The sequence below is a fragment of the Gossypium hirsutum genome, chromosome A07 (assembly GCF_007990345.1).
Source record: "Gossypium hirsutum isolate 1008001.06 chromosome A07, Gossypium_hirsutum_v2.1, whole genome shotgun sequence".
Classification (NCBI taxonomy): domain Eukaryota; kingdom Viridiplantae; phylum Streptophyta; class Magnoliopsida; order Malvales; family Malvaceae; genus Gossypium; species Gossypium hirsutum.
Genome location: NC_053430.1, coordinates 49,873,984 through 49,899,612, shown reverse-complemented (window position 1 = coordinate 49,899,612; position 25,629 = coordinate 49,873,984).

The following is a 25,629-nucleotide window of genomic DNA, read 5'->3' as shown; positions in this document are numbered from 1 at the left end:
AAGCCTCATAAGACACCATCTTAAAACTTGACTGATAACTATTGTTGTAGGAAAATTCAATCAATGGCAAGTACCTTTCCCAACTACGTTGAAACTCGAGGACACAGCACCGCAACATGTCTTCTAAAATTTGAATCACTCTTTCCGAATAACCGTCGGTTTGCTGGTGAAATGCCGTGCTAAAACTGAACTTCGTACCCAAAGCCTCTTGTAACTTTTTTCAAAACCTCGAGGCAAATCTCGAGTCCTTATCCGAAATAATCGATAAGGGTACCCCGTGCAATCTCACAATCTCAGAAACGTAGAAGTTAGCCAATCTCTCAAGGGAGTAGTCGGTATGTACTGGTATAAAACGTGCCCACTTTGTTCACCCATCCACAATAACCCAAACAACATCCTTTTTCTTCTGGGTTAATGGAAAACCTGCCATTAAATCCATAGTAATCTGATCCCACTTCCATTCGGGGACTGTGATAGGCTGAAGCAGACCAAAAGGTACTTGGTGTTCAGCCTTCACTTGCTGACACACAAGACACTTGGAAACGAACTCAAAAATATCTCTTTTCATTCAAGACCACCAGTATATTTTCTTCAAGTTGTCGTACATTTTTACACTACCCGGGTGGATGGACAAACAACCACTATGTGCCTCTCGTAGAATCTTCTGTATAAGCTCATTGTCCTTAAGTACACAAACTCTATCTTTGAACATTATACATCCATCGGTATAAATACGATATTCAAATTCATTTTTCGTCTTACACTGAGCCATCTTAGCTTGAAACTCCTTATCACCTTTTTGAGCTTCACGGATCTCTCATAGAAATGTCGGCCTAGCTCTCAACTCTGCTAGAACTGAACCATCGTTAGACACAGGCAATTGAGTAATCATGGCCCTCAAGGCAAACAATTACTTTCTACTCAAACCGTCAGCGACTACCGGATGATAGTTAATTATCAGTTCATAATCCTTTATTAGCTCTAGCCATCTTTGTTGTTGTAGATTCAACTCCTCCTGAGTCATCAAATACTTGAGACTTTTATGATCGGTAAATACTCGGCATTTCTCGCCATACAGATGGTATCTCCAAATTTTCAACGTGAACAGAATAACGGCCAACTCTAAATCGTGTGTCGGGTAGTTTTTCTCATGAGGCTTCAGTTGTCTCAAAGCATAAGCTATAACCTTACCTTCTTGCATAAGCACACACCCCAAACCATTCAATGAGGCATCACTATATATCACAAATTCCTTGCCCGACTCTGATTGCACTAACACTGGTGCTTCAGTCAACAAAGCCTTTAATTTCTTGAAACTCTGTTGGCACTTTTCTGTCCATTTGAACCTAACATCTTTTTGTAGCAGCCTTTTCATTGGAGTAGCTATCATGGAGAATCTATTTACAAACCGTCTATAGTATCCGGCCAAATCAAAAAAGCTTCGAACCTTTGACACATTCCTTGATGGTTTCCACTCAACAATAGCCGAAATCTTGCTTGGGTCAACTCTGATCTCGTCACTCAACACAATAGGTCCTAAAAATCTGACCTCTTTAAGCCAAAATTCACTCTTGCTGAACTTGGCGTATAACTGCTTATCTCTCAATGTTTGTAAAATCGTCCTCAGATGCTCCGCGTGTTCACCCCATCACGTGAGTAAATCAATATATCATCGATAAAGACCACTATGAACTTATCCAAATATGGTCAAAAAATGTAGTTCATCAAATCCATAAACACCGCCGGGGCATTAGTTAAGCCAAAGGGCATAACGAGGAACTCATAATGCCCGTACCTCATTCGAAACATAGTCTTTGGTACATCTTGCTCTTCAAACCTTAGTTGATAGTAGCCAGACCTCAAATAAATCTTGGATAACATGGTGGCTCCCTTCAACTAATCGAAAAAATCATCGATTCTTGGCAAAGGATACTTGTTCTTCACTATTACCTTGTTGGTTGATACATAACCTCATCAGCCTGTCTTTTTTTTTTCACAAAAAGTACCGGGGCACCCCACGGTGAATAGCTTGGTCTTGCAAAGCCCTTATCCATTAACTCTTGGAACTATACCTTCAACTCTTTTAATTTCATCAGAGCCATCCTATACGGAGTGATCGAGATAGGTGCCGTACCAGGGACCAACTCGATACCAAATTCAACTTCCATAATTGGAGGTAATCCAGGAAAATCTTCTGGAAACACATCTATAAACTCACAAACCACTGGTACATATTCGATCTTCGACTTAGACACTTGGGTATTCAGCACAAAAGCGAGATAAGCCTTATATCATTTCCTCAAATAATTCGTAGTCAAAGACGATATCATCACGAGCAAGTTGTCCAATTCATTTTGCCCAACCCAAAAAATATTCTCATCTTCACATTTCAACTCAATAACTTTTCTCCCACAGTCCATTACAACACCATGAGAAGTTAACCAATCCATCCCAAGGATCATATCGAATTCATTAAACGACAATAACATCAAGTTAGCCGGAAAACAATGCCCTCTAATTATCAAAGGACAATTTCTACACACTTGGTCCACTAGAACATGTCTGCCTAAAGGGTTGCACACTTTTATCACAAATTTAGTAGACTCTACTAGCATGTTCATACGGGATATCAATTCCATGCAAATATAAGAGTGGGTAGACCCTGGGTCAAATAAAGCAACAATAGACATATCATGGATAGAGAAGGTACCCGTGATCACATCGGGAGACTCTGCCTCTTCACAAGCATGAATAACGTAAGTCCTTCCAGACGCTCTGCCCTCAGACCTCAATGCAACATCTCTTAGCGCACCTCTGCTGGTAGCCCCGCTTCTAGGATTATTTTGTGGTCTACCCGTCAAAGGAGCACTACTCACTCTCACATCATGCTTTTTCTCCTTGTAATCTAACTCAGGACAGACTCGGATAAAGTGGTCCAATGACCCACATTTCAAGCACCCTCTTTCTTTACCTCAGCACTCGCTAAAATGGCGCCTACCACATTGCGAACATTTCGGCCTATTTGGCCGAGCACTACCGACACTCGCCACAGAAATGGTCTGGGCCCTAGAAGTCGTGCTCTGCTGGTTCTTGTTTCTATTTAAGAACCCGACCGAAGCATCCAATCGAGTAGCAAATTCTTTAGATTTCTTAGATGAGGACTGATGCGATTTCCCCATCTATCTTTTCCTTGAATGGCGCAACTCAATAGTTGCCTTTCTTCTCTCTTTAACAAACTCTTATGCTTTGCATGCTCTCTCAACGAGTACCAGGAATTCCCTTAACTCTAAAATACCCACAAATACTCAGATATCTTCATTAAGACCATCCTCAAACCTCTTACACATGGTGGCTTTGAGGACACGGACTCTCGCGCATACTTGTTGAGTTTCACAAACTCATATTCATATTCCGTCACTATCTTACAGCCTTGCTTCAGCTCTAAAAATTCTTTCCTCTTTTGGTCTATGAACCTCTTGCTAATATACTTCTTTCGAAACTCTTCCTGAAAGAATTCCCAAGTTACTCTTTCTTTCGGTACAACGGACACGAGAGTATTCCACCATTGGTAGGCCAAGTCTCGTAAGAGTGACACCATACACTTCACGCACTCCCCATGCGTGCACGGGAGTTCATCAAATACCCTGATGGTATTCTCCAACCAAAACTCTGCTCTCTCTGGGTCGTCATCTATGTTAGCCCAGAATTCCTCTACCTCATGCTTCTGTATCTTGTCTACCAGAGGCTTCTCCCTCCTAAACACATCTGCTCCTTGTAGAGCTACGAGAGCATACTAAGGAATCGGAGGAGGTAGGGAAGGGGGAATGTTCAGATTCACACAAACGAACTCCGTGTACCAAGCATCTACCATTTCGGAGGTAGGCTTCTCTAGAACCTCCGCCTTGGCCCATATTCAAGGGCTCACTCTCAACTAGCGTGGTCCCTTCAGCGGGAGCCGGCGCGTTACTCTCTACATCATCCACCGTAGCTTTATCAAGATCCATTTACTATATGAAAATACAATTTATAATCGTTAAGAGTCATCACACTATCTATATACTGTTATGGCATGTATAGCTAGACTCGTACTCATGATAGGTTAGTCTTAGAACCGACTAAACCATAGCTCTGATACCACTAAATGTAACACCTGACACCCATACTCCATGCCAGGACGGAATACGAGGTGTTACCCAACTTGAACACACACATTCAAACGTTTTCGAATCACCAAAATCTGGTCAAATTTAAAATTTTTCCACTCTAAAAAAAACTCCATAATAAAGGCCTACTAGGCTCCAAACGTTCATTTTAAACCATTCAAGAATGATTCGGGTCTTACCACGAACCCTGAAAAATGTTCCTAGCCACAGGGGCATATGCCCGTGTGAGAGGGGCAACATGCCCGTGTGACCAATTCAACATGGTTGTGTTGTTGACCCGTGTGGCTCACACAGCCTAAGCAATACAGGGACACGTCTGTGTCCTCTACTCATGTGGAATTAATTCTAAATTTGCACCTACAAGGGTTTTCACATGGCCTGGCACACAGCCGTGTCCCTAGCCCGTGTTCTTCACATGACCATGATACGCCTATGTTCTAGCCCGTGTGCAAAAACCTGGACATTCTATTTCTGACGTCAGCAATCCTTAAGGGTCACACGGCCAAGGCACACGCCCGTATGCTAGGCCGTGTGAAGAGACACGCGGCAGTGTCTCTGCCCGTGTGTTTACTATCATGCATACTAACTTGGAAAAATTTACGAGCAGTGGACACACGGCCAGACAACATGCCCATGGCACACGCTCATGTGCCTACCCATGTGGACAAAATAAGGCTATTTACCAAGCCTCTTTGCCACCCTTACTTACATAACCTGCACAAAAATCACTCTATAGCAAGACATGGGCACATCGCATAGCCAAAATAGTCACAATGGACAACATTTCATTTGTACAATTTACTCATCCATTAAAATATCATCTTTTATTTATAAATGAAAGGGAGTATTGACCATTATCCAAGGCCTTATACAAAATAAAAGGATTTATCCCAAGCCAACACATTTAGTTGATTTCTCAATGACACAAAATATTAAAGTCTAAGCCCTATACATGCCATACCCAAAAACAAATAATCTGACTATACCGAGTGCTTTTGATGATAGTGTGATCGTAGCCTCCTGTATCTGATGGTCCTTGATCTATTTAGGCGACACTATAAGAAAATGGAAAAGAGAGGGAGTAAGCATAAAGCTTAGTAAGTTGCATGCGATAAATATAACAACAACTTTACCATTCATTATCATGCTCATAGCACTAAAGTAGGGATAAACACAAATTACTCACCAATAACTAATGCCATTCACATAGCATATATATATTGATCTCACGTCTCATACACTTCAGATAGGTACCTGTACCACTCACAACATGGTTATACTTTTCTCGTTTAACTTAAACTGTAACTCTCACCGTTGAACCATTTGGAATGCTATCAGATATTCACTAAGCCTCAAACATAGGGTATAACACCGATGCCATGTCCCAGACATGGTCTTACACTGGCTCATCCATCAAGTCGATGCCATGTCCCAGGCAAGGTCTTACACTGACTATCGAAATCGAGGCCAACGCCATGTCCCAGACATGGTCTTACACTAGCTCTCACATATCCGTGTTAATGCCATGTCTTATACATGGTCTTACACTGACACATCTCGTAACCGATGCATGTCCAAGACATGTCTTACACTAGCACACAAATAACCCGAATGTCAGGGCATGAATATCCGATTTATTTCTTAAGGTTCAAACGGGAGTTCTACTATCTCAATATTCATGATACATAATCTTTTCCACAAACAATAAATTTATGCTATATCAATCCAAACACATATAATAACAATATAGTTGTATTATTCACATGCAACTTACCTCGGTTACAAAATATGGTGTCAAGTCGGTCTAATCAATTTGCTTGGCTTTCCCCGGTCTAAGTTTGGAGTTTGAATTTCTTGATCTATAATAACAAAAATTCACAAATTTAATCACTTTATCAATCTAGGCACTCAATAATCTATAGTTGGGCAAAATGACTATTTTTCCCTAGACTTTTACAAAATGACCATTTTACCACTAGGTCCGAAAATTGATTTTTTATTGAATTTCCTCCTATAAAAAGCTAGCCGAACCCTTTATACTCTTATAGCAATCGAAAATTTCCACTATCTCACCCATTTATCAACAAATTTCCAACTTATGCCAAATAGTCCCTATTAGGGTTTTCATGAGGAAACCCTTCACAAAAGTTATTCATTACACATCTAATACTCATATTCTTCCCTAAAATTTTAGAAAACTACATATATGCTTTCATGGAAGAACCCTAAACTCTCCACCATTTTGCAAAGTAGTCCCCTTAATAGAAAGCTTATGCTTCAAGGGGTCCAAAAATGTACAAATCGTCAACAAAAAGTATGTAAATCACTTACTTGCAAGAGGAACAAGTTGCTGAAATTTTTGAAACTCAAAACCCTTAAAATGGCTGAAAAATCGGTGGTAGTGAAGAAGATGAGAATGTGATATCATCTTTTTCTTATTTTATTTCTATTTTAGTCAATTTAGCCACCAAACCCACCAAACTTGAACTTTTTAACCAAATTGCTTCCTATGGCCAGCCATGCACTATCTTAAGGTCTAACTATCTTTCAAAGACCTCCAATTTAGATTCTCTAGCTATTTGGAACCTTTAGCTATTAAAATAAGACTTTTGCACTTTATGCGATTTAGTCCTTTTTCAAAATTAAGCCCTCAAACGCTAAAATTACTTCATCAAATTTTCCATACACCCTCATAATCATGTTATAATCCCAAAAAACTAATAAAATAATTTTTTCAAATTTGGATTTGTGGTCTCGAAACCACTGTTCTGACTAGGCCCAAAATCGGGTTGTTACAGCTATAATTGATGCACAAATTAGAGTGTTAAAGGGGAGCTTAGGTAGCCTAATCACCTATCCTAAGTTCCAAAAATAAGTGTTCTTACTTGAGCTATGATGCTTGAAAATAAAGCTTACATGTGATGTGGTGTGTGATGTGATTATATGTGTTGAGTACATGTCTGAATATGCCTTATGATCACCTGGTATTATGCACATGAGTAAAGTGATTGCACTTGAAACTATATTGCATGAATATGTTATATGTGTTTGATCATGATAAGCATGATAAGTGTAAGTGTGCATAAACCAAAAAAGGAGTCTGTGATATTGATATGTTGGCCTTCTGATCTCTTGAAAATATTGGATATAATTGGAATGACATTGGATTTGAGTACTCATATATGTGTTTTGATATTGGGACATGTTAGATTGATAAGGAAATGTGAGCTAAGCTCCATTCAAAGGACATATTTGGTGTGTTGAAGAGTGTTAGCTTAATGCTACACTTACTTAAGACATGGTAGGCTATGAGTCATTGGTGTAATTGAGATCCGAGTATCTGATGTGCTATATTTTTATACATATTTAACAATCACAAGATTTCAGTGTATCAACATGATTAAATGATTAACGGTTATAAGTGTTATTAGCTTTCAAGACTTGTTTTTAACCCTTGATATTGTGGTTTATTGTAGCATCTTAAGCACTCACTAAGCTTGTTTAAGCTCACACTCTCTTGTGCTTATTCTTTTGTAGAGAAATGCTTGTGTGGAGTAGGGAAGTGACCAAGCTTGTGATCCCAAGGCAAAGCAACTTGATTACATATGTGAGATTGTTCTTTTGGGTAATAAAGGATGGTAATATGGGATCATTTTGAAGGATTAGACTTTAGTTTTTTTTTTTGGTTTGTAAATAGACATTCCATTGACGGTTTAAGGAATTTTACAACTAGTTGTTGGATGCTTTTATTTCTTGGATTATTGCATGAATGATGCTAGATGAATGGCTAGGTTATATATTGATTAGCAAGAATGTGCCTTAGTGATTTGTGGTTATATGTGCTTGAATTTTTGTTGAATGCCTGGAAAAATGCAAAATGATCAAATGCTAAGGTATGGACCTATATTGCAATTAAAATTTCCTTATATGCAAATTTGATATGTTGAATGCCAAAGTATGTTAATGTACGATCTTGTGTAATTGAACTTATTATATATGATCTATGCAAGTTATATGATATGTTAGAATAGGGTAATTGACATGAAAACACGAAATGGTATTCTAGTTTGGTGTTAAAGTGTCATATGCAAGTTATTGTGATTTTTCTGCAAATACTACAATCAACGTCGTGATGAGCCATAAATGACCTTGCGACGAGGGATCATCTTTGAGACACTGTTTATCATATTGTTAGGACAAAATTCCCCTTCCAGGTTGTAACACCCTGAATTTGGGCCTAGAAGTTTTGGGCCTTGAGCATGGGAGTGGTTGAAGGCAGCTTATAATATTTTGTTGTGCATGTAAATTTCGTTAATGAAGGCTTGTTTTAGTGGTTAAGTGTGCTGAGAAGTGTTGGAGAAGTCCTGGGTTCAAACTTGGACTCTAGCAAAAATTTTGGTTTAAGGTGAATCAAACCCTGGGTGTAGTAGGTAGGCCTTAAGAATATTGTTGGAGAAATTATGCCACAAAAAGCCTTGTGGTCTGGTGGCAAAGTAGCGCCACATAAGAGGCAGGAAGGTGGCGTCATAGAGTTGGCAAGGAGGTCTAGGGTTCGAAACTCATGGCAATTAAAACTCATTTATTTTGCTAACAAGGGGCAGCAAGAGTTTGTGTTGAATTTAAAATCTGATGTTGGAGGGATCCCACATCGAGAAGCTAACATAAGAGTGGATGCGAAGCTGGCTTTAAATAAAGAAAAGCATGAGGAGAGTAAGGGTACCTTTCTTGGCTGATCCCTTTCGCTTTATGGCGTGCTCGTTTGGGTTGGGCGTCAGCTAAGAGTGCTCGGAGCGCGGATTAACTCCAGTCTCCTATCAGGTGTGTATTTTCTCGCTACTCTAGCTGTAGATGGCTACTTCGGGCCGCGATGGGCCGAAAGGAGTCATGTGGGCCTAATAGGCCTACGGGCCCAATTGGATAAATTGTTTGATTGTGTAGTAAATATTGGACTAGGCTAGGTGAATCTCATATTCGTGGTTAGATTTGGGCTAAAAGGGCACACGAGCTTGTGGGCCCATTTGGGCCAAGAATAGGCTTTAGGCCCATTCATATTGTTATCCCTGTTTAGAATACTTTAGTTTACCAAATTATTGAAATGCCCTCAATTTGTAAAAATACCAAAGTACCCTCAATTTATAGAATTACCATTTTACCCTCGATTTATAGAATTACTGTTTTACCCTCGATTTATAGAATTACCGTTTTACCCTCAATTTACAGAATTACCATTTTACCCTCGATTTAAAAAATTACTAAAATACCCTTGGTTTACAAAATTACCAAAATACCCTCGATTAGTAAAACTACCAAAATAACCCTAGTTTGTAAAATTACCAAAATACCCCTGGCTTGTAAAATTACCAAAATACCCCTAATTTGTGAAATTATCGAAATACTCTCGATTTGTAAAATATCGAAATACCCCTGTAGGGTAGAATTACCGAAATACCCCTATAGGGTAAAATTACCGAAATACCCTTGTAGGGTAGAAATACCGAAATACCCCTGTAGGGTAGAATTACAGAGATACCCTTGTGGGGTAAAATTACCATTTTGCCCCTAGGGTGTTAAATGACTGTTTTGCCCTTGTGGGCAAGTAACTAACTTGGACTGTGTGATTGAAGGATTTGATTGTGAATATATATTGGTGATATGAATGACTTGACTTTGACTGTTTGATTCAAATATGGGCAAGACATTCTGCATACGTGACATGTTGCATGGGTTGGATTTTATAAAAATGGAGGAAGTGCTAAAAGGGCTTTGCCCTAGTTTACCGAAAAGGGCTTTGCCCCAGTTTACCGAAAAGGGCTTTGCCCCAGTTTATCAAAAAGGGCTTTGCCCCAGTTATTAAAAGAGGCTATGCCTCCAGTTATATGATAAAGCAGCTATGCTGCCAGCGGATAGTTTGGTTGGGTGGGTTGAGTTATTCCCCACATGGAGAGCTTGGTTGGTACGGGTGGAGAGTAGCGGATGGTGGGTTGAGTAGTCTCACCAAATGGGCTTGCATACATCCATTGGTATTACATGTGATACTGAAATGGGCCTATGGGCCATACCGTTTACAGTAAAGGCTTCGGCCCAGTGATATGATTTATGAAAAGGCTTCGGCTGAGTAACCGTTAAACAAAAGGCCTCGGCCCAGTATATGTCGAGACTGAATAGGGCTTTGGCCCAGATTGTACTGATACTGTGTTATTCACTATTTGTTTGTTATTGGGATTACACACTGAGTTTTTGTATACTCACCCCGTTTCTAACTGTGTAGGTAATCCCTAAGCTTAGATGGTCTGGAGCTGCGAGGGACTCGGAGATGGCCACAATACTATTTCTGTTTCTTTTAATTGCAATTAGATTTCGTTTTGGGTTTTTAATTTATGTAGTAAGGCCGTTGGTGGGTTTTAAGTTTTAATTTGGATTGTGGTTTCTTATACTAAACTGCTAGTTTAGGAAAACTCGAGATTTCAAAATGGCATGATTCTTCTAAGGAACACGAGCTTCCAACAACAAAGTTTTCAAAATGCTTCTGCGATTTTAAATGAGGTAATATACCAAAGGCAAACAAATTGGTAAACGTTTTGATGAGAACTTTAGTTTAATAATCATAAAAGAATTTAAATTCAGTAATGGATTTTCACCGGAACGATCAAATTTGAAAAATGGTTTGATGTGACACGCCAGATTCGGCCATAATGTCTAGGCCGGGTTTGGGGTGTTACACAGTCAATGTCATGACATGAATAATCGCATCGTCATGACGGGGCAAACTATGTGTCCTGGGCATGTTTTGTTATCTTTGCAATTTGGTCTTGATTTTTGTATTATGTAATTGAAGCCTTTATACATGTTAAAAAGACCTAAAAATTTGCATGATTAATTCATATGTGTTTAATTTCATATTTTTTCTCTAAATTTCATAAAATGGTTTTTCTGAATATTTTGCAAATATTATGATTTAGTCCTTTAAACTTCGTTTTAAAATTAAACGAGATTTACTTATCATTATGAACTAAAATTTTCAAATATAGTCTTAAATAAGATTTCTTATCTATAGGTAAGGTTAATTTGATAAATTGTAATTATTTTAAACAGTAGTTGCAATAGCCTGGTTTTAGCTAAATTGGAAAAAGGTTTTGGAACCACAAATCTGAGGTCAAAAAATTATTTTAATATTATTTTTTGTGTTTACAAAATGTTAATTTATATGTGTGAAAATTTCGTGAGCTAATTTTATCGTTTAATAGCTCAATTTGAGAAAAATGACTTAATCGCGTAAAATGCAATAGTTGCATTCCACTTCTTAGAAGTGATTAATTGCCATCGCTTATTAAATGGGAGGTCCTTATGTTTTAATTAGACCATGGATAGTGAGAATGGACATAAATGGGCATTAAATGGATGATATTAAATTTTTATATTAAGGTTAAAACTGTAATTTGGTAATTAAGTTAATATTAATTAAAAGAAACATTAAGGTGGCCATTTATCAACTTTTTTTCCACCAAAATTCAAAAGAAAAGAAAATATGGAAGCTTATTTAGGGTTCGGTCATGGTTAAGCTTGATTGAGGTATGTTTTGAGCTTGGTTTTTGATGATTTCTACGTTTTTGTGATCGTTGTATCGAGTACTAGCTAGCCCATGCCCTAATTTTTGAATTGATTGAAGGTTTTGGAAGTTTCCATTGATGAATTCATGTGTTTTATGATGTTTGATGATGAATTATGAAAGCTTGGTGCTTGATATATATGTTTTATAATGTGATTTTTAGTAAAAATGCATATTAGGGATTAAATTTTGAAAAGTGTAAATTGAAGGGTTGAAATGTGAAATAAATAAAAGATATGGGTTACTAATGGTATAAGAGTAATTCAGCCAGGCATGGGTCTTATTGAATTTTATGAATTTTGTGTATTTTTTAAATAAGGACTAAATTGTAAGAAATATGAAAGTTTAGGGCCAAAGTGCAAATTGGCTTAAATATGTGTTTGTGGAATAAATTAAATGTGTTGATGAATAAAAGAGTTAAATTTGATTGTATATAGATTAAGAAAAGAGGAACTCAGACTTAGATCGACGCAAGAACAAAGTACTCGACTAATCTACTAGTTTTGTCGTTTTTACGTTCGAGGTAAGTTTGTACGTGATAAACACTATTACAATTATGTTTTGAATGATTTAATATCGCATAAATTTTATGTATGAGACTACAGCTGTGTACAACGAAAAATTAATGATGTTTGGCACTTAAGGTGTGTTTCGAAATAGTTTCGGCTATATATAGCACTTAGTATGTGAATTGGAATAGCTTCAGCTATATGTGTGGCACTAAAGGTGGGATACCGATACAGCTTCGGTTTAATGTGATGGCTCTAAGTGTGTGACATCATTATAGCTCCAGCTAATCATTTTTTGCACTAAGTGTGTGAGTTCTTTGAGTATTAAAAGATGTCCGGATGGATTAACGTATTGAACAAAGAGATAAAAATGAAATAAGTAAATACGAGAAATTACAGGTACGTACTATACCTATGTGGTAGTTGATACTATGTGTATGAAGCTTGAAGGATTTGAATATATATGATAAATGGACATGAATTAGAATTGAATGTTGATATGCGATTTACTAAGTGCTTATTAATTGATGATTTGTATATTATGAATTGTTGAGTATATATATATTTGGTACGAACTTACTAAGCTATGAATCTTACTATGTGTGTTATTTGTCTTTGTTTTATAGAGTATCAAAGCTAACTTGGAATCAGGGATCGTCGGGAAACGTCATCACACTACCAATCAACTCGTTGGTACTTTTGAAGTTTTGTATATATGGTATATGGCATGTATAGGCTAGTGTCATCTTGATATGTTTTGAATTGTGATTATAGCCATGAGATTTGACTTGTAAATGTTAATGTGTATGACCATTTAAGTTGGCTTAAATTATATGTCTGATAAGTGATATATGTGAATTATAAGTTACCTTGTGTTTTGGTATGTTTGTCATAGTTGTTGATATAGCTAAATGATTACTCTTTTGATTGGTTTTTAATTGATGTACTAATGCTTGGAAGATGGCATATTGTGGTTAGGTTTGAGATATTGATATGGTGTATTAAGTGACTTGAAATAGGGGATAAGTTGATGAGTTAATGCATTTGAAAATTAGGTAAATTGTGATAATGTTGGCATTATGATTTGGTTTGCTTTGATTATGGAATTGAGTAGTTGAAATGGTTGTGAATAAATGGCATGATATGAGTATGAATTGGTATGTTTTTGGTTGCCTAAAGATGTTTTGAAATGGTGCTATTTAAGTTGTTAAGTATGCTTCTGAAAAGGGTGGCAAATTGGCTTTACAAATGGCCTACTTTTGTCCACACGAGCAGAGACACGGGCGTGTGTCTCAGCCATGTGCGACACACGGTCATGTTACACGGCCATGTGTCCCTTGTGGTACCCTTTAGAAATAAGGCAGTATATCTTACAGGTTTGACACGGCCTAGACACACGGGCGTGTCTACTGGTCGTGTGTGTGGCATACGAGCTGGCACATGGGCGTGTGGCCAGTCGTGTGGCCAAGTCAGTAACCCCTCTAGTTTTCCCACGGCCATGGCACACGAGCGTGTCCTTGGCCGTGTGGTGAAGTCAGTATGTATGCCTTATTTTTACACGGCTTGTGACACGGGCATTTCTGGTGACCGTGTAAGGCACACGGCCTATTAACATGGGCGCGTGACCCAGGAATGTTTAATAATTTCCTAAGTTCCCCAACGTTTACAAATGTTATCGGTTTAGTCCCGAACCACTTCTAAGCATATTTTAAGGTCTCGTAGGACCTCATAAGGGACAATATGTATGAGTTGAATAGATTATGAATATGAATGCATAAGTGTTTGTGAATGATGTGTATTATTCGGTAATGCCTCGTAACCCTATTCTGGCAACGAATACGGGTTAGGGGTGTTACAATAGTTGTAAATGACAATTTTACCCACGTTCTTATTTTGCCGTATTATGATAGATGAAACATGACTTAGTGTTGTATGTTTATTTTTAATGACTAATTGAATAATATGCATGTAATGTATGGTGTGAATGGTGGTTTCTATGGTGTCTTTTGGCAGTTGATATGGAGAGTCACGTAAGTGGCTAATGTGACATTTTCGATTTGAGTCAAACCTTCCCGGCTGGGTTTGGGGCGCCACATACTATTTGATAGTAAGTGACTTTTCATGAAGGAATATGTAATGGTTACCATAAGATAAAATAGAATCATATTGGGAGAACGAACTTGCCTCAAAGAGATTGAAGATATCCTGTGAGGGTAACATACTTATGACAAGGTCATTGGATGAGCACTAATAGAGTTTCTTCCGTAATGGTATGTTATTAGGGAGAGCGTAGTCACGATTCTATAGTATAATGGCTTCGTAACTAAATGAGTTTATAATTATGATGGGCGTCGAAACCACCAAAAATAATTCCTATAAAAATAACTTTAAATAGTAGTAAAGAGTGGTAGTAGGGTCAAGTCCACAGGGATTGGTATTATAACCAACATTCACGTTTAACTTGTGATTAGAATTTTGTCATGTCGATAGTTGTGGCAATAGTCGTGCTCGCGACTCTAAATAGACCTATTGAAAAATAAACAAATACATCAGAGGAGTTTTGAAATGTTTAGAAATTAAATAATTGAAATAGCATAAATAAATAATTAAATTAAATTGGAAATTAAAATCGGATTTTGTAATCAGAGATAATAAGCCTTAGCCCTAGACTCGGTGGATTCCAGATTTTTGAATCAATTCTTGAAAACTAATTTTCTCCTCCAAACAATAAACTGGTTATAGCAGTTAAGAACGTCCTAGCCACCAATTCTTCCGCTTGTAGCTGCACCTAGTACGACCTCCAAACCAACCCTTACTGATTATCTAACTGAGATACATGTGTTCTCGATTCAAGATTTCGGCAGCCTTGCACTCTGAATAACCCAACTTGGATTAATGGCCTCAACTGTGTGGGTCGTTTAAACCTGATCACATCTCCCTTGATTTGTTCTCAGAGATCTGAATACAGCATAGCTTACTCGTTTCTCCAACTGTTCGCAAACACGACTCCAACCCGACGTGCACTTTTTGACTTGAAATCGAGTTAACTTTAAGGGATGAGTTGTCAATCTTGATACTTAGGAAAAATGTGAATACCGATTGGAAGAATTTTTAGTATGGTTACGTATCTCACGATTCTTAACCGGAAAGAACACCGACCTAAAGCTAAGATGGAATTTAGTGAAGCATGAAATTATTCATCCTTTGGTAGGCAATGGAGTGGATTTGAATGAAAATAGTGGAAATTGGGAAAGGAAAGGACTTGAAAGGCAATTAAACAAATTTTGGAAGAACAAAGAAATGAAATTGGAAGTATCAGTATGCTATCACACACCAAATTTGGAAGAAAAAAAAGAGAATAATTCCTATTTAATTCCAAATGAAAATCAAATGTAAAATATATTATGTGTAACAACTCGATTTTGGGCCTAGTCAGAACAGTGGTTTCAAGACCATAAATTTATTTTTATTATATTTTTATGGTCTAAAATTTTTCAAAATTATTTCGTGAAAATTCCGTTTGAAAATTTCAACGTTTGGGCACTCAATTTAGTCAAAAGGACTAAATTATAAAAAGTGAAAAACTTGAGTTCTAGAAGCTAGAGGTGTCTAATTACTATGAAATTTTAAATTGGAGGTCCTTAATTGGTAATTGGACCATTGGTTAATGTTTTGGACAAAAATGGACTTGAAATAGGTGAAATAGATTATTTTTAAGTTAGGGGCATTTTGGTCATTTAGTAATTAAAATGAATTAAAAACAAAATAAAAGCCAAACTTTCTTGTCCATCTTTTTCCTTGGCTTAATTTTACATGAAGAAACCATGGCTAGGGTTTTCCAAGCTTCCAAGCTCGATTGTAAGTCCGTTCTTGCCCCGTTTTTAATGATTTTTACGTTTTTGAAATCCTCGTAACAAGATCTACCTATTTCTACCATTTGAGTTATGAAGAAGGTCTAGGGTTTGACCCATCTTATAAATTTGTTCATTTTGATGTTTAATGGTAGATTATGCATGTTTATGGTTGGAGAAACAACTTTTGCTAAGTGATTTCCGGTGAAAATGCTTAAAATGACTAAATTGTAAAAGTTATAAAATATGTAGTAAAAGTGTGTTCTAGTGGAAATTGTGGGATGTTATAGTTATGAAAATGGTTCGGCTAGACTTAAAGTACAAATAAATTGAATAAATTTCATTTTACGAGCCTAAGGGAAAAATGTAAATATGCCAAAGTTTAGCGGCAAAAATATAATTTTTCCATAATATGACTTTTGGGTCATAATGAATAACGTGACTAATAAATAAGCTAAATGTAATATTTTAGATTAAGGAAAATGAGGTTTGGACCTAGAACGGGGGAAAACACGTATTTGATGGTTAAGTCATTTTCACCATTTTTGGTATCGAGGTAAGTTCGTATGTTTAAGAAGTATTTAATTGTACATGTATAAATGTTTAATTTATATAATTGCAATAAATGCCTTATTATTAAAATGAAACGCAAATGCTATGGAGTACGGTATTATGGAAATGACCATGAGATTTTATGATACACTATGCAATGATATGATCTAAAATATGTCTATGATACTTGATGACATTGTGATGAGCTGTAATCTCATGTTTAAATGTGATTATCTTTATTATTATCATTATGAAGAATTATGTGATTAATCATTATTATGAGTTATATGATTGGTCCTCTGGACAAGTTCAACGAAGACGTGTAATTAAGGAAATCCCGTTTGAACCTTAGTAATAGATTAGGATACAAGTGACATGTAACTAGGAACTATGTGATCTGAGCTCATGAGGTGTGGTCTGAGTTCATGATATATGTGACACATGTTATGGCAGTCCGGGTGCTGGTCTTGTACGTTCTACCGGTGCTGGATAATCCGGCATGTGTTGCGGATACCTGACAGCTTGTGTGAGCATCCCACGTAGCTACATCTTGACTGACAGCCTGTGTGAGCAGACCCGTAAGTAGCTCGAAAGTGAGCGACATGTGATATGAGATAGCATTGGCTGCATGTGGGGCACTTAGGTGCGAGATTCCGATGTATCCGATGGTATTCCAAGTGTTCAACAGATAAATAATCGAGTAACTTGATGGAAAAATCGAGGGGTAAGTCAATGAGAAGAATAAGTATATGGTTATGTTATGAGATAGTATAGGTACGTACTCAAAACTCGTGAGCATTAAGCTTGGTATGTGGTAAGAATGCAAATGAATAAGTTATGTCTATGAGAATGATTTTCTATGATGACCTTGTGATTATAGGTTTATATTTATGAGTAAAAATATATGGTGAATTCGAATAAGAATCATGTGTAAGGATTTTGGGCCAAATTGAATTGAGACACGCTGTGCTTATTCTTTTAATGTTGTGATTCAATAAATAATGAAAAGAGAGAAAGACCGGCTTAAAATCCTAATAAAAATGGATATGAAAGTATGGATAGCTAAGAGTTTTAGACCATTGAAGGATGTTAAGCTATATGAATTGGGAAATATGAATATACATAATTAATATGCACTTTTATTATGAATGTTGAAATGATTTGTCAAATATTGAAGTGTTTTATTATGAGAGTTTATGTTTGCTTGAATAATGTCAAGACAGGATAAATTTATGTTTATAGATTAAAAGATGGGTATTGCAATTGATTAATGTGTCACCACAAAAAAAATATTGATGAAATTGGTAAATGCATGTAAATGATTCTCTTATTATTTTCATACGGACTTACTAAGCTATATAGCTTACCCCTTTTTCTTTCCCACCTCTCATAGGTTTATTTAGCTAGCTCAGGTTGGAGGTCGTTGGAGATTCTATCACACTATCAATCTATCATGTTGGGTAAATGAACGCAAACCTTTGAGTCTATAGCATGTATAGGCACTTAGTCATTTTGTGTGTGTGTCATTATGATATGGCCAAATGTACTGGCTTGTAATGAATAAGGATTCGATTTTGGTATGTAGCCATATAAATTGGCTTATATTGGCTAATGGGTTGCAAGCATATTAATTACTCATTTGCCTATGCCAATTTCATTGTGTGATGTGGTTTATAATGGTATGTTAATGAAAGTTAGTACAAGGGAATCATGAATGAGTAAAATTAGCATTAAAACAGTTTTGGACAGCAGCAGTAGTACAACTTTGAAAAATCATCAAAAATTGTAGAAATCGAATTAGAGGTTGAATAAAATATGACATTAAATATTATTGAGTTTAGTTTTACATAGAAGAAACAATGTAAGCAAAAGAATTTCATTTTATGAGATATTGGAATTTTTGTGAGACAAGATCAGAATGATTTCGGGTTCCCCTGGTCTAACTTTGGAAAATCATTAAAAAGTGTATAAAAATACTTGGTGGTTTAAATTTATATTTTTAATTTCTTAATAAGTCTAATTTCAAGAGAAACAAACGAGAACATTATCCAAATCCCGTACTAAGAGATAATTAATCTTTAGTGAAGAAAGGTTGAAACTGTCAAATAGCAGAACAGGGACGAATTTGAAGAATTAACTATACTTATTGGATAAATCATAAATTCTGGAAATTTTATAGTAGGAATATATTTGAGTCTAGTTTCAGAAAAATCAAGCCGATCTTAATTTAGAGTTCTGTAGCTCAAGATATAAATGATTTAGTGACTATGACTCAAGTGGATAGTTTTGTTATGAACAGTAAATAATTGTTTTGATATGTTTAAGCCTTGATTATGGTTGTGTTGGAAGCTTAATTGTGCCATGTTAAATTCCATTGAAACTGTGTATGTGAGTGTGCAAATAAGGGTGGCAAATGGCTTGGTAAATAGCCATTTCCTTGGCCACATGGGCAGAGGCACAGCTATGTGTCTCAACCGTGTGAAGGACACGATCCCCAGATACACGCGTGTGACTTAGCCGTGTGACCCCAAATTGTGCATGACATCATAAATAGAGAGTTACACAGGCTGAGGACATAGGCGTGTCCCAAGCCACAAGAGCGTGTGACTCTCCAAAGTATGAAAATTTTCTAAGTGTGGTAAAAGTTCCAAAAGTTTTCGGTTTAGTCCCGAACCACTCCCAACATATGTTTTAGACCTCGTGCGCCCGTATAAGGGACAATATGCATGTGACTGGATGAATTTGATTTGGACCAAATTTTATGGCCCGATTTGTATGAATGTTTATGTTTAAGTCTGGTAACGCCTCGAACCCTGTCCCAGCGTCGGATACGGGTAAGGGGTGTTACATTGTGTCCCTTCCAAGCTACCTTAAAGCCTTATTTATATACATAACATTTACTAAATTTGACTTTAACCACTCAACACATAATTAAAAGTTAATAAAAAAATAAAATCAGATTTTTTTCTAATTTTGGCTTTTACAAAGTTAAAAGAATCTGATGACTCCTTGGCTATTTCCAAATTTTTTATTTGGCCTCACTTTATTAATTGTGTTGTAAATTGGTCCTTTTCTGCTTGTTTTTGACTCATAGTATTCCAATTGCATCCCTGACAATATTAAAACATAAAATCACTAATTTAGCAGGGATCAATTCAAAAATTAACCGAATTAAACACAAAAAGTCACTCAAATTAACATGTTATCAATTTTCCCTACTTAGCTCATGCTTATCCTCAAGCATGTTGTACTTTCAAACATTAGAAATTATTCTACAATTTATTAGAAATCGAGCCTCTTTTCTGCATCCATTATAACAGACCATTTTCAGTAAAATCGAAATAGTAGTTTTGGGACCACAAATATGAAATCAAAATATTTATTTTATTATTATTTTAATGTTTACAGTATGTTAGCAAGGTTGTATAAAAATATCGTTAAGAAATTTTGACATTTGCATGCTTAATTTAGTGAAAAGGACTAAATCAAAAAAGGTGCAAAATTAGAGTTCTATAAGTTAAAGGTACTAAATGGCTATAAAATTAAATAGTTAAGGGATTTATGTGGTAATTATACCATTGTTATTATGAGTGGAAACTTATGGACATTAAACATGTGATTTCAAAGGTTAATTAATAAGATTAAAATTGTAATTAAATAAATAACTTAAAATAAAATATAGTAAAAAGAAGTATCATCTTCTGATAAACTGTAATTTTTACATATTTTTATCCCATGCTAAGCACATTTATGGATGACTTCTCCTTAGATTTGGTGAATTCGATGCTCCTAATCCTTTAATTTCATGTTTTATACTTAGGTGAGCATAGGAGAGTAAAAAGAGCGAGAAACGGGCCAAAAACGGAGAAAATGGGCCAACGTTGGAAATCAACACTACCTGGACTTCCCTACATGGGTATACCACACGGTCGTGTCTATTCAACAGACTCTAACATGGTTTAAAGCACTCGAACACGGGCGTGTCCCTGTCGGCCCCAAGTCTAGTTCTAATCGGAAAAGGGAACTTTGGAGGGCTTTGAGGCATTCTAAAGCCTATTTAAACACACTAGAGGAGGACAAAAGGAGAGACATTGAGTAGGAGGCAAGGAATTACTCGAAGAAAGCTGATTGATCCATCTCAGAAGCTGGATTCTCCTTTAAGACTGAAGATCTCCTTTCAATTTCCTTCGAGATTTTTGGGTTTCTTTATGTTTTGTTATTATTATTCTTCTGAGATGTTTTCTTTTACACTTATGAACTAAAAACCCCTAAATACCTAAGGGGAATAAAAACTAAGACGGATCTTGTTATTATTTTCTTAATTATATGATAAATATTTGACTTGTTCTTAATTATGAGTTCTTAATTCTTGCTTTAATATTCCAGGATATTGATTCAAGTATTGATGTGCTTATTCAGAGGAGCAAAAGTCCCTATCTAAGAGTAGACCTAGCATAATTAAGCGGAGTTGGTTGCACCCCTAGACATAATGCGACATAATTTTGTCAAATTAGGGTGAAACCTAATAAGGGAATCCATAGATCGAGTTAATGCAACACTAGGGGTTTTAATTAGAAAGAGATTTCAATTAATCAACCTAGGGTTAGACGTTGTTAGTATTGAGAGAGATAATAGTATAAATTAGGGATTTCTACGGATCAAGTCAAGTGAATAAATCGTCTGATTCAGAGTCAAATAACAAGTGAAGTCTAGGTGGATTTTTCCTTAGGTATTGTCCAAATCAATCAGTTTTTCCAAAAAGTATTTCCCCGACTTCCCTCCTGTGCGTTCTTAGTTTAGTTAATTAATTTAGATAAAACCAACCCCTTTATTTTTAGGCTAGATAATAAAAAGAGAGTTAATACTAGTACTTTTAGTTCTGTGGGCTCGACATTCCGGTCTTGCTATAAACTTTACTAATGTTCGATAGGTGCGCTTGCTTTCATCGTGATAATAGTTAGTTTTCAAGTACGATCAATCATAAATTTAAAACTTATCGCGATTTGACGATCATCATCTTCCAAAATGAGCTTTACCACTGAAATTAGGGTAGAAAGAAGCCATAGCCAAGCTTGAATATTCGGCTACATTAATCTCTTGCATGTAAGTACAATTTCATTTCATTTTTTTAATAATTTTTATGTTTTTGGAGTCTTTGTAGCTTAATCTAGCTAGCCCAGGGACTAATTTGTGCAATCGTTAAAGTATTAGGGTTTTACCATTGATGAATGTGTATGTGTTTTGATGTTTGATGGCAGAAAATAAATAGTTGTTGTTAGATAAACAAGTTTTGTAAAGTGATTTTGGTTGAAAATGTCAAATAGGGATTAAATTACAAATGTGAAAATTATGTGGTAAATGTGTGAAATAATGAAATGTATGGACCGCTATGGGTCTATATAGAATTCGGCTAGCATGGTTGTGGGTTAAATTGCATGAATTTGCATTTTTATGAGCTAGGGACTAAATTGTAAAGTAGTCAAATGTTCAGGGGCAAAATGGTAATTTTGCCAAAATATGAAATTGGATTGAATTGAATTGAATAAATATTAAAGTGGTTAGATTTGATTATAAAGATCAAGAAAAGTCATGTTCGGAATTAAATTGAAGGAAAAACAAATTAGTGAATTGATTGGTAGATTTTCTCCATACTAATTTGAGGTAAGTTCGTATGTTTATAAGCATTAAATAATTGTGTTTTAAATGCTTTAATATTGCATTCTTGATGAATATGATTTCACAGATATACTTGACGAAGATTTGGCAACGTATGATATCCCGGTTGAACCTTAGGAATAGGTAGGATACAAATGACATGTCATTAAGGGTTACCGTGTTTTGGGTTCTGGTCCCGTACGTTCTACCGGTGGCTGAGTTTTCCAGCATGTGTTGCAGTTACTCATTAGCTTGTGTGAGCAGCATCGTGTAGCTACGTCTTGACCATCAGCTTGTATGAATAGACCTAGTGATAGCTTGAGAGTGAGCATATATATATGAGATAGGGATGGTTTCGACCATGTATTGGCGCTTAGTGTGCAAGATTCTTGAGTATCCAAAATTATTCCAAATCGTTCAGCAGGCATAGTGATGTTACGAAAGTTCATGAATTCAATATAAACCAGTACAGGTATGTACACGAATCATGTGAGAATTGAATCTATAAGATTTTTGATTTCATGTCTAACTTTGTGGATGAATATATGTTAGGCTTGTGGATCAAATTGAGTTTCTTTATACTTTGTTTAATTACTTATATTATGATTAAATGGTAAGTTGAGTTTTATGCTATACGAACTTACTAAGCTTAATTGCTTACTCTATTAATTTTTCTGTGTTTTATAGAGTTTCGATAGCTTGCTCTAATTGGAAGTTTTTGGAGATCGCGTCACACTATCAAACTCTCACTTTGGTACTTTGTACTTATTATATTTTGGTTAAATGGCATGTATAGGTGTTTTAGCTGATGTGGCCTATATGTCTCATGTTGTTTTGGTTATGTGTTTAGCCATGTGATTTGGCTTATTTTGGTATACTTGGTTATGTAAATATGTATAAATGATATTTTGGTATGTGGTGTATAGTTGCTTGGTGAATGCCTTAATTGTGTATTGTTATTTTAAGTATCAATGGTTGAAATTGAGAATGTATTCACATGCATATATGAAATTGACTATTTAGGTAGTTTTTTTTTTTTTTGAGGTGACTTTGGCATGTTTTAAAATGATCATTTTGAATATCCTATGAACTTAGGGTTGTTGGTAATGAAATTGTATGATATAGACTTGTTTGTGATTAGTTTGAATGCCTATTGATGATATGGTCATATGTTTTTTGGTATGTGTAGATTGGTACCACTTTGGGTAAGAAATAAGGCTTGGAAAATGGCCTATTTTTGTCCACATGGGCGTGTGTCTCAACCGTATGTGACACACAGTCAAGTGACACGGTTGTGTGTCCCCTGATACTTCTTTAGAAATCAAGTCAGTAGCTTCACACAGCCTAGCACACGAACGTGTGGCTTGGCCATGTGGCACAAGTCAGTATACCCTCAAGTTTTCACACGGCCTAGCACACGGCCTGGCACACGGGTGTTGGAGGCCATTTCGATAGGTACACAGCTTGACACACGGGTGTGTGGCCTAGCCGTGTGACCCAAGTCAGTGAGTTACACGGGGTCAGACACGGGCTGGGACACGGCCATGTCATCCCATTTTGAATGTCCATATGGCCTATGACACGGGCATGTCTCTTAGACGTGTGAGATACACACCCTGGTCACACGGGCGTGTGTCCCCTGCACTTGAAGATTTTCCAAGTTTTTCTAAAAAATTTCTTAAGTACACGATTTAGTCCCGAACCACTTCTAATGCTTGTTTTAAGCCCCAAGGGCTCGTGTTAAAGACTATATGACTGAATATGAATGACTTTTGGTTAGATATGAGAATTGAATATGAAATGTATGATTGTTTTAGAGATAATTCGGGTAATGCTTTGTAACCCTACTCTGGTGACGGATACGGGTTAGCAGTGTTACATCCATAATCAATACAAACAGCATAGGCAAAAATAAATAAATGCTCAAAATATATAGTTTGAACAAGAAGTGTCATAAAATTGAAATATGTGAACTAAATAATTTCACTAAATTGAGTTTCAATCCAAAATTTGCAAGGTATTATTAATTAATCATGCATTAGTAAAAATTTTGGACATAGTCAAACCTTTTTACGCGAACTAGGATGACAACCCAAGCACCTTATCCTGGCTACTTAGTTTAAACAGTCTTTTTTGGGGGCTTGATTAGCTAAATGTTTGTAAGTTTTCGATTTATCACTCAAACCTTTTTACGCGATATAAGATGACAACCCAAGGACCTCACCCTGGTTACTAAATTTGGTCACATTTTCGAAACTTTCACTCACAACTTGAGCCTTTATTAATTTATTCATTTTATTTATTTATTTATTTATTTATAAGCAAATATTTTTCAAACAGTCAATTGTCATGAAAAATCTGGTTACATATATCAATTTTACAACATACATGTCGATTAATCTAGATACTTGAACACTTTAATTCAAAAATTACCCAATTGTCCAAATTGACTAAGTAATAAGATTAGAGGCTTAATGTCAAATAAACTATCGAATAAATCTAGCATAAGATTGAACATATGCAAAAGAGAAACATGCAGCAAAAATCATGCATATTTACCATTTTACTTACCATTTCAACCCCTCACTTAATCTATGCTTGTCCTCAAGCATGTTTTATATGCAATAAAAGATAGTCACCCAAATAATAAGTAAAAAGAAAATTTAAGAATACTCCCATGTGTCTTTTAATGTTGTTGTCGATGTTGGAGGTAACGACTTTGCAGGAAGTTAAGGATTGTGGAGACTTGGGTTTCCATTGTTCCAAGTCGAGCTTCAATCCGGCTTAAACGTGCCTCCACAAATAAATATTGCTCTTCTTGCTCCCTAGTAGTGAAGTGTGGACGTTGGCGAAAGACCATATTTTCACGAGTAGTTCATGTACCTAGAGGAACAAAATAACACGCAATAAGGGTGCCGGCAAACAAACCCATAGAAACCAAGCAATATTTATCTAGGCTATCCATAATATATGCACATGTTAAGGATGAGAAATTGACTTCAGAGGGAAAAAGTCGAAAGGTTAAATTTGTAATATATGACCCACGTATTAGTGGATGCTTACATTACAAAACAACATGAAAGTTTCATGCAAACCAATATCCTAAATTAACTTTAAATCTAGAATGCATACATCACAAAAAGAAAAACAATTTAGTTTTAGTTAAAACAGATGATGAATCATTTTAACCTAAAAAACTAAAGGCTAAAAATCGATGAATATATCTCAAAGCGGGTGCATGCACCAATAAGTCCTCAGAGGTCTTTAGATTACAAAGTTGATTTCTATAATGA